General features: G+C 47.7%; 1 protein-coding gene across 8 annotated transcripts in view; it reads left to right on the forward strand.

Annotated features, from left to right (window-relative positions):
• Window positions 1-269: 269 nt before the first annotated feature.
• ADGRB1 (adhesion G protein-coupled receptor B1) overlaps window positions 270-10,052 on the forward strand; it is a 387,137-nt gene continuing 377,354 nt past the window's right edge. For 2 of the 8 annotated variants that reach the window (XM_087890962.1, XM_087890963.1), the window contains exon 1: window positions 270-1,327. The gene's annotated coding sequence lies outside the window, so the exon portion shown is untranslated. The remainder of the gene's footprint in view (window positions 1,328-10,052) is intronic. The other 6 variants (XM_087890966.1, XM_087890968.1, XM_087890964.1 and 3 more) reach the window with 4 other exon arrangements.

A 10,052-nucleotide genomic window follows, 5' to 3' on the forward strand; every position in this document is an offset into this window, starting at 1 on the left:
TCCAAGAAAGTTTTCCCGGGGTGGGTCGCCCCGGGGACCGTCGGCTGTTGTCTCGCTTAGCGGCGGAGCCCTCTCTTTCCACTCCCGCGGCTTGGCCTTTTGCGGGGGAGGGAAGAAAAGGACGTGGGGAGGGGAGGGAAGGAGGAGAAGGAAGGATGACAGCGCGCTTATGCCCCGCTTGCCTCCTGTCGGAGAGGCTTCTGCCGGTTTGGCAAAGCGAGCCGTGCGCCCGAGAGCGCGCAGCGATCCGTCACTGGCTCTTTGCCCACCCCTCCTCTCTTGCCCGCCCTCCTCCTCCTCCTCCTCCTTCTTCTTCTCCTCCTCCTCCTCTTCCTCCTCTCCATCCCTCTCTTTCTCTCTCTCTCTCTCTCTCTCACTCCCGGGCGAGAGAGCTGGAAGGAAGCTTATAAAAAGCCTGATGTAATCCGCGCCGCAGCCTCTGGGTACCGCGAAGCATCGCGTCCAAGCCGCCCGGGGGAGAACCGAGAGCGCAAACCAGCGAGCAGCCCCAGGTAACTAAAAGAACCGGGCGAGGAAGAGGAAGAGGAGGAGGAGGAGGAGGAGGAGGAAGAGAAGGCTATTTCGGGAAGAAGGAAAGGGGCTTTCAGGCAGCGGAGGGAGCCTTATTGGGGGGGCTCCATCTGCTCCCTCCCCAACGCCGAGGAAGGAAGCGTCTAAAGCCCAGCCGAAGCCGCGGGGCTGTGCCGGCGCGAGGAACCGCTTCGTCGGTCGGATCTCCGGACTTCTGTTCAGCCACATCCTCCGTCCAGCTTGGGCTATTCATTCCCCCCCCCCCACACACACACACCCCACTTCTTGGCTTAAGGAAGCTCGCGCCCACCCAATTACAGAATATTTTGATTTTATTTTTTTTTAAATTCGGACTTCGCGTCTCTCTCTTTTTCCTTTTTGAACTAAACAACAACAACAACAACAACAACAACAAACCAGGAGCCCCGGCGTTGTGTGTGTGTGTGTGTGTGTGTGTGTGTGTGTTTGCGAGTGTGAAAGCGTGTGTAAGACTTTTCCAAGTTTCGTTTGGGGTGTGGGTGTGTGGTTTTTTTTTTAGCTCGTGTTTTTGTTTTTTTTTCCAAAGAGTGGGCTGGACGCAAAGAAAGGAGAAGGGGGGTGGGGGAAAAACAAAAGGAAAAAGAAACCCCCAAACTCCCTGTCCAAAAATCAAAATCAAAATCTCGGTTTTGGTTCGCTGGTTTTGTATTGAGTGGCGCCCATGGCTCGTTTTTCCCTTCTGGATTTGTGGAAGTTTTCCATTTGGGATTTGCTCCGGCTGACAACAAGGATATAATTGCCTGGATTCTCTTAAAAGGTAAGATTCCATGATGATGATGATTTTTAAATCCCTTAATAACAGACCGCTTTAATTCAGTTGTGCATTGGAGATTGTACGGTAGCCTTTTTGGGGGGGGCTGAGAAAAATCGATATATTTTGGGTGAGTTGGGTGTGAGAGAATCTCATCCCACGCCTAATATCCAACCCTGCATCCTACTGTGGAAAGATGATGTTTCAATTTTTTTTTTTTGGCGGGGAGTGGGGAGGGGGCTGTCTCTTTGGCCCCCGATAGAAATCCTCGGGGGCCCCCCAGCTTTTGAGGGACAACTTTGTTGGAAGCTGCGAACCGAAGCGCTGAAATGCAGCTTCGTTGGGTTGGAGAGGGAAGAAATCAAACCCGCGCGGGTTGATTTCTCGAAGGTCTGGAGGCAAAATAAAAAATAAAAAATAAATGCGCTGTTGTTGGCCGGATCCACAAAGTCCGGACGCCCCTCACCCGCCCCCCCCAAAGCAGCATGCTCTGGAGCTGGGGAAGGGGCGACAATCGGACGGGGGTCTCAGAGGCTGGATGTGGGGGGGGGGGCTCAAGCCTCATCCGCTCCGAATTTCATTTCCCTCTCCGGAATCTGCTAACTAGCCAAAGCGCCGATCCAGCTGGCGTCGGGATGGATGCTTTGGATCGCTCCCTCCGCCCTCAGGATACCGAGCTTGGGACTGAGCCCCGCGGGCTTTACTCGGGAGTAAGGGCGAGAGTCCCTGCTTCAGACCTTCACCCGCTATAAGGCAACCCGGCTCCCTCGCCTTCCCCCCCCCTCCTCAATCCTTCTCCCTCGTCTTCTCTTGCGCCTTTAAGGACCCTTTTAGGATCGGGAAGGTTAGAAAACGCAGAACGCGAACTTCGGAAGGGAATAACCCACCATTGAAGGGCGGAGGCGGCGGAGGCCAGAAGAAGGATCCTTTCTCGGGGGAGGGAGGGAGGGAAGAGCCCCCTCGGATGCTTACTCGCAAGTAATCCCGTCGACTCCCTCCCTCCCTCCCCAAAGTGGGATTACGCATTTGGCAAGCGAGGCGTTTTGCGGCGCGCGCTCCCGCCTCTCTCCCTCCCCGTGAGCTTGAGAGGAGATGCGGGGAGCCACATTATTTGAGGATGGAGTGGGGGGGGGCAAACTTTCGCCGGGCTGCCAAAAACATCGCGCCGCCCCCCTTCCCCCCCTTTCCCTCCCACCCCCCAAGAAAACGACCTTCTCTTGCCTTGCAAGAAGGGGCGAGAGGATGGTGTGGGGATGTTAAATGCTTCTCCCCGGGCACTTTGGTGGGGGGGGGGGTGTCTCCCGCTAATTTCGGGGAGAGGGGGGCAAGATTCTACCCACTCTCCCCTTCAATCCCGAGGCTTCTTCTTTTTTAAAATAATAATAATAATAATAATTCCCGAATATGGTAAGGCGCGGGGAGGGTTGCACCAGATCCGGAGGCGATAACCGGAAAGCTTCGATTTCATCCCGAGCCAGATGCTTCTTTAGCCAAAAGAAAAAAAGAAAAAAAAAGTTGCCTTGCTGATTTATTTGTTGCAGTGATTAGGGGGTCTTTTTTGGGGGAGGGGGGTTGCAGGGGAAGTGGGAAAGCCCGGGCCTCATAGCTCTAGGTTTTTAGCCTGGCCAATAATAATAATAATAGTAATAATAATAATAATAATAATAATAATAATAATAATAATCCGAACAGAGTCTGAGGGGCATTTCTTCCCGTTTGGATGAAAAAGGCCAGGAGCTTTCCGTCTTCTAGCCAATGAACGCAGCTCCAAAAAAACCCCTCCAGCCTCTTAATGAAATGAGTTAGTTGGAAAAAAGATGCTACAGAGTCTTTTTTGGTTCTTTTGTGGGTTTTTTTGTTTTTTTTGGATACTGTAGACCAGTGTTTCTCAACCTTGGAAGCTTGAAGATGGGTGGACTTCAAGCTTCCAAGGTTGAGAAACACTGCTGTAGACCAAGATGAAGTAGGGACTAAAGAAATCCAAGGAATGGGTTGGCTTTGAAGCAAGATGGAGAGGAGGAGAAGGATGACCAGATCAACCAAGGCTCTCTCCCTCCCTCCCTCTCTCTCCCCCCCCCTCTCTCTCTTATAGCTTGGGTTGGAAAGAGGTTCTACAACTCACTAGATACTACCGTCTGATCCTTCGCGCTCAGCAAAAGAAGGAGACATCCATGTATTGATTCCAGGAGACGTTGGGGCCACCTTCTTCCCACGTCTCCATCCCATACCTAACGTGTGTTTTGTGGGCCAAAGAAAATGGGGTGGGTGGGGTGGGTTGAGAGGTCATCCCTGAACAGTCCATCCTAAAACTAGAAAGGAAAGTTGACCTGTTGACCAGCTTGTCTTTCAGCTTGGAAAGCCAAGCAGAGAGAGAAGAAGGTTGGGAGATGTTCTTCAAGCCAAATTTGAAGGTTCTAGTTCTTAGGAGGACAAATGATGATAGAAGGAGAGGTGGGTGGGTGGGTGGGTGGGTGGGAGAGAGAGAGAGAGAGAGAGAGAGAGAGAGAGAGAGAGAGAGAGAGAGAGAGAGAGAGAGAGAGAGAGAACTTTAATTGATTCCCCCCTTGAGTTGAAGAAATGCTGGTTCCTGGCTTTAGTGGAAATCTTTAGGTCATCCTTTCCTTCCATTACAGAAAGTAGATAGGATAGAATAACAGAGTTGGAAGGGACCTTGGAGGTCTTCTAGTCCAACCCCCTGCTTAGGCAGGAACCCCTACACCACTTCAGACAAATGGTTATCCAACATCTTCTTAAAAACATCCAGATGAGAGCTAACTTGGAATGGAGAGGTCTATACACTTCTCCTTTCCCTTTTATTCCCCCTTCTTAATATCCACAGGACCAGGGTTTTTTTTTGGGGGGGGAAGCCCCACTGTTGGAGGAACTACAACAGAGTTTGCCCTGCCCAGTCCTCCAACCCTCCAACCGCCCCCCCCTAAGATCCAGGCCTCCCCACAGTAATCTTCCACCTTCATCTTCTCCATCATCTCTGCAGTGCTTCCATCTGCAGCATGGGCTATATGTGGAGAAGGAGGAGATAGGAATGACCTTTTAGCTGGAAATGAGGAATGCCTTGAAAAGGGGTTCACACTCACATAGATGCACACCCAGAGGGACACACACACACACAGAGAGAGATGCAGCAACCAGCCCTACTAGGAAGGAGATCTTGGAGAGAGAGAGAGAGAGAGACCACATGCACCCCTCCCCAATGAGAGTGGGTGCCCAACAACCCACCACCCCACTGCCAAGCTTCCGCTGTACCAGTGTGTGGATTGAGTGGGTTTGTGTCATTGGGTGTGTTGACGGTAGAAGATGTTGCGTGGGTGCCCCTAAGCAAGCTAAGGGGAATTCTAGAATTTTATTTTTATTTTTTATTTTTTTTTTAGCATTCTGCAAAATTTTGGATACCCCTCTAAGGCTGGATTTCACCCTCTTGCTTTCCCCACAGTTCTGATCCAAATGCACAGGATGGATCGTGGATTGATACCTGGGATGATTTTTGTGGGTTTTGCACAGCAGGGGGAAAAAGTCTGGCGGGCAGGCAGGCAACGTGGAATGTGCCTTTTCCCGGGGTAACGAGAGGGGGAAGGGGGAGAGAAAAAAAAAAAAAAGAAGAGAGAGAATAAAATTGCATTTGGAAAAGAGCGTGGGTATATCGCCAGGCTGCATTGCACCTTTCTCTTTTTCAAAAAAAAGAAGCAAGCTTCGCTTTAACACCCTGCTTTACAGCATACAGGCAATTTATTTTGCAGAGGGGAAAAAAGAAATAAAAAAGAAATAAAATAAGAGCAGGATGGGAACGGGGAATGAAATGGATGGGTTTGTTCATTCATGAATGAGCGAGAGCGTTCAATTGCCGCTCTTCGAAATGCAGATTTTTTTTAAAAAAAAGACAATATTGCCACTCATCTCATTGTATAAGGAGAGAATTTACCTAATATTTGCATCTCTCAAACGCTCCAAGTGTTTTTCCCCCAACCCCCTTAATCCTGGTTCTCTGCCTTGCTTTGCAACCTGAGATTCTATCTAGAGCCATCAATCCGAATAGAACTGGAAGGGATCTTGGTTTTAACAGGTTCAGACATAAGAACATAAGAACAGGTTCAGACAGAATATAGCCTTCGCTTGTGAATTGGCTACATCTGAATGCAAAACCCTGGTGCATCTTTGCTAGTTGGGAGGTTATGTTGGGTTTTTGCTCTGCTGATGCTTTTCCTCCCTTAGCAAATGAAGAAGTTATATATCCAAAGGTGTCCAAAGGCATCCTTTTCCATTCTAGAAAGCTACAAATCTTGATCAGTTCCATGCAAGCCAGCAGGATGAAAATAAGCCATGATCATACCTCACAGGATGGGATGGATCCCCCAGGAACAGATTCCACCCCACCCCCCATATGCAGACATTCTCTTTATAAGGATAAGAGGTTTTTAAAAAACAAACAAAAAAACAACAAAAAAAACTTGTTTAAGTCCACAGCTGTACGCCCAGCTGAATCTCATGGCTCTGCTAATGTTAATCTTGGTTAGTTGGTGTGTGCCTCTGTGTGTGTGTTTGTCTGTGTTTCATTGAGTGGCAAAGACCCTGGCTTGTTTGGTTAGTAAGTTGTTGATTGTTCGGTGTTTCGTGGCAGTTCAGAAAATGAGTTAATTGTGTGAAGTCAGTCACTGAGCCTCTTGTATAAACATTTCTGGGATTGCAGTGTTGGAGAAAGTCTGTTTTTTTTTCCACCGCTAAATTAGAGACCAATTTATATAAATCACTGCTGATTTAAATGTCTTTGCAGAAACCTTTGGAGTAAACACGAACTGAGCTGCAGTTTGCAGCTGAGGGCAGCCCCTTAATTTCTGCCTATTCCAAGAAAATCAATCTGCATTGAGTGGAAAAATATATATATATATATATCTTTTTATTTTCAGTTCAGGCAATTCAGAAATTCTTTGCATGGTGTCGAAGGTCTCCTCTAGGTGCGACATCCTTGGGGGTGGAGTTAAAACATAGAACGTGGAATAATAGAGTTGGGAGGGACCTCGGAGGTCTTCTAGTCCAACCCCACTGCTCGAGCAGGAGACCCCATACCATTTCAGACCAATGGTCGTCCGGTTTCTTTTTTGAAAGCCTCCAGTGATGCAGCTCCCACAACTTCTGAAGGCCAGGTCTTCCGATGATTGGTGGCTCTCACTGTTAAGAAATTTCTCCTTGGTTCTAAGGATGCTACTCTCCTTGATTAGTTTCCAACCATTGTTTCTTGTCTTGCCTTTTGGAAAATAGTGTGACCCCCCCATCTTTGTAGGAGCCCCTCAAATATTGGAATAGTGCTATGAAGTCACCCCTTAGTCCTTCTTTTCATTAGACTAAAGGTAAAGGTTCTCCTCGCACATATGTGATAATCATTCTCGACTCTAGGGGGCGGTGCTCATCTCCGTTTCAAAGCCGAAGAACCAGCGCTGTCCGAAGACGTCTCCGTGGTCATGTGGCCGGCATGACTCAACGCCAAAGGCGCACGGAACGCTGTTCCCTTCCCACCAAAGGTGGTCCCTATTTTTCTACTTGCATTTGTTACGTGCTTTCGAACTGCTAGGTTGGCAGAAGCTGGGACAAGTAACAGGAGCTCACCCCGTTATACGCAGCACTAGGGATTCGAACCGCTGAACTGCCGACCTTTTGATCAACAAGCTCAGCGTCTTAGCCACTGAGCCACCGTGTCCCTCTTTCATTAGACTAGACATACCCAATTCCTGCAAGCGTTCTTCATATATTTTAGCCTCCAGTCCCCTAAACATCTTTTTTTTTTAAAAAAAAAAATGATTTATATGCCGCCCTTCTCCGGAGACTCAGGGCGGCTTACAATGCGTTAAGCAATAGCCTTCATACTTTTGTATATTTATACAAAGTCAGCTTATTGCCCCCACAATCTGGGTCCTCAATTTACCTACCTTAGAAAGGATGGAAGGCTGAGTCGACCTTGAGCCTTGGCGAGATTCGAACCTGCAATAATTGCAGGCAGCTGGTCTTAATAACCAGCTTAATAACAGGGTGCCTTAGACCACTGTACTACCAAGGCTCTTTCTTGTTCTTCTCTGCACTCTTTCCAGAGTCTCACCATCTTTTTTATAATGTGGTGATCAAAATTCCACCCCGCCTCCCTAATCATTTTGGGAGTGATTCATTGTTGAGTTATTTGATGTTCTCCAGAACATAGCAAACCTCAAACACCCTTTTCTTATGATTCAAACCGATGCTATTTAGTTAGAGATCAGCCGTTTGGGCCCGTGAAATAACCACAGAGGCTACGAGGAGGGATCGGACAAGTGTTCTGTCTGTAAATATAGTTGCCAGATTTTAATTTGGGAGTGTTTATTAAGATAACACGTAGCAACGGTTCACTGGCCACTGTTTATCCTCCCGATGGGACGTACTGTTCAATTATTTTATTTATTTATTTATTTATTGGTTTGATTTATTGCTGCCCTTCTCCGGAGACTCAGGGCGGCTTACAATGCATTAAGCAACAGCCTTCATACTTTTGTATAGACCTGCTTAGTAGGGCTTTCGGCTCCCCCTAAGCGGTGTTCTTTTTTTATACAAAGTCAGCTTATTGCCCCCACAATCCAGGTCCTCAGTTTACCTACCTCGGAAGGATGGAAGGCTGAGTCAACCTTGAGCCTGGTGAGATTTGAACTCGCAGTAATTGCAGGCAGCTGGCAGCTAAGTGCTACTTAACAGCACTTTAGTCCGCTGCACCACCAAGGCTCCTCCTATTCCCTCTTGCATGTTGCATCTCTGCACCAATTCATTGCATCTTTCTCCAAAGTTTCTTCCCCGGTTCCGTGGGTGTACAGCTTTCCTCGAAATCTATTTGCTCTGAAAACTTTCTGCTTTAATTCAATGTCTCCTCCCGCTTCGTCTCTGAAGTGCCTTCGGGATTGTAGGAATTCCTTCATGCATCTCCCTTTTATCACTTTGCAAGGAGGGCCAGCTATTTCTCGAGCACGGATGGAGGATTTCCATGTTCTTCTTCAATCCTCCACTTGCCAAGATCTGTTCAACACGTCCCGGTCGAGACGAGCTTGTCTTTCGGAGAGGTGGTTTGCAAGAATGACGGTGATCCATCATGCCAGTAAATCTCAGCTTTTTCTCAGGGGATGCCACTGCACGGAGAAACAGAAGGTTCATCTGAAAAGGGATGTCAAGCCAGACTATTTTTATTTTCTTCTGGAAAATGTCTTGACCTGCAATGCTGGGCGAGAAAAGAAAGGGGGAAAAAATTGTGACATTCTGAAGTAAAAGCCAATCTATGGTTTCTTCCAAGCTACGGATAGATGGCGCCCTTTCTCCAGTTATGACTTAGCTACGTCTCATTCTTCTAGAGGTTTTGGATATTAGCACTGGACTCTTTTCTTTTTTTTGGAGAATTACTATAATAAGAGAATAGCAGAATAACAGAGTTGGGAGGGACCTTGGAGGTCTTCTAGTCCAACCCCCTGCTCAACCAGGAGATCTTATTATACACCATTCTAGACAATGTCCAGTCTCTTCTTAAAAGCCTCCAGTGATGGAGCATCCACAACTTCTGGTTAATTGTTTCGATGGTCAGAGGTCTGTAGAGATTCTCAGTTATCCAAGTTATGGTTGTCCCAAAGGTGCTTTTTAAGGAGGCAACTGGACTTTCTTATTTTTTTTCCTTTTCTTTGAAGATGTTTCGCTTCTCATCCAAGAAGCTTCTCCAGCTCTGACAGGAGAGTGGGGAATGGAAGGATATATATTCCTGGCAGGCAGCTGGTAATGACTGAAGAAGCGAAACGTCTTCAAAGAAAAAAAACAAGAAAGTTTAGTTGCCTCCTGAAAAAGCACATTTGGGACTTCCAACTGTCAGGAAATTTCTCCTTTGTTCTAGGTTGCTTCTCTCCTTGGTTAGTTTCCACCCATTGCTTCTTGTCCTGCCCTCAGGTGCTTTGGAGAATAGCTTGACTCCCTCTTCTTTGGGGCAGCCCCTGAGATATTGGAAGACTGCTATCATGTCTCCCCTAGTCCTTCCTTTCATTAAACTAATTCCAGCAACCGTTCTTCATATGTTTTAGCCTCCAGTCCCCTAATCATCTTTGTTGCTCTTCTCTGCACTCTTTCCTTAAGTCAAGAGCAAGAAAGATGATTAGGGGACTGGACCCTATTGCTGAGACCAGAGGGAATAAATTATATGGATTATATTCTGGAGAATCCATGTCCGTCCTTCCTTCCTTCCTTCCTTCCTTCCTTCCTTCCTTCCTTCCTTCCTCTCCATTTATCTCCTTCCTTCCTTCCTTCCTCCCTCTCTCCTCCCTTCCTCCCTCCCTTCCTTCTTTCCTTCCTTCCTCTCCATTTATCTCCTTCCTTCCTTCCTCCCTCCCTCCTTCCCACCTCTCCATTTATCTCCTTCCTTCCTTCCTTCCTTCCTCTCCATTTCTCTCCTTCCTTCCTTCCTCCCTTCCTCCCTCCCTCCTTCCCACCTCTCCATTTATCTCCTTCCTTCCTCCCTCCCTTCCTTCTTTCCTTCCTTCCTCTCCATTTATCTCCTTCCTTCCTCCCTCCCTCCCTCCTTCCTGCCTCTCCATTTATCTCCTTCCTTCCTTCCTTCCTTCCTTTCTTCCTTCTTTCCTTCCTTCCTTCCTTCCTTCCTTCCTTTCTCTCCATTTCTCTCCTTCCTTCCTTTCTCCCTCCCTCCTTCCCACCTCTCCATTTATCTCCTTCCTTC

Source organism: Pantherophis guttatus, chromosome 3 (genome assembly GCF_059756535.1).
Source record: "Pantherophis guttatus breed Tessera chromosome 3, ASM5975653v1, whole genome shotgun sequence".
NCBI lineage: Eukaryota > Metazoa > Chordata > Lepidosauria > Squamata > Colubridae > Pantherophis > Pantherophis guttatus.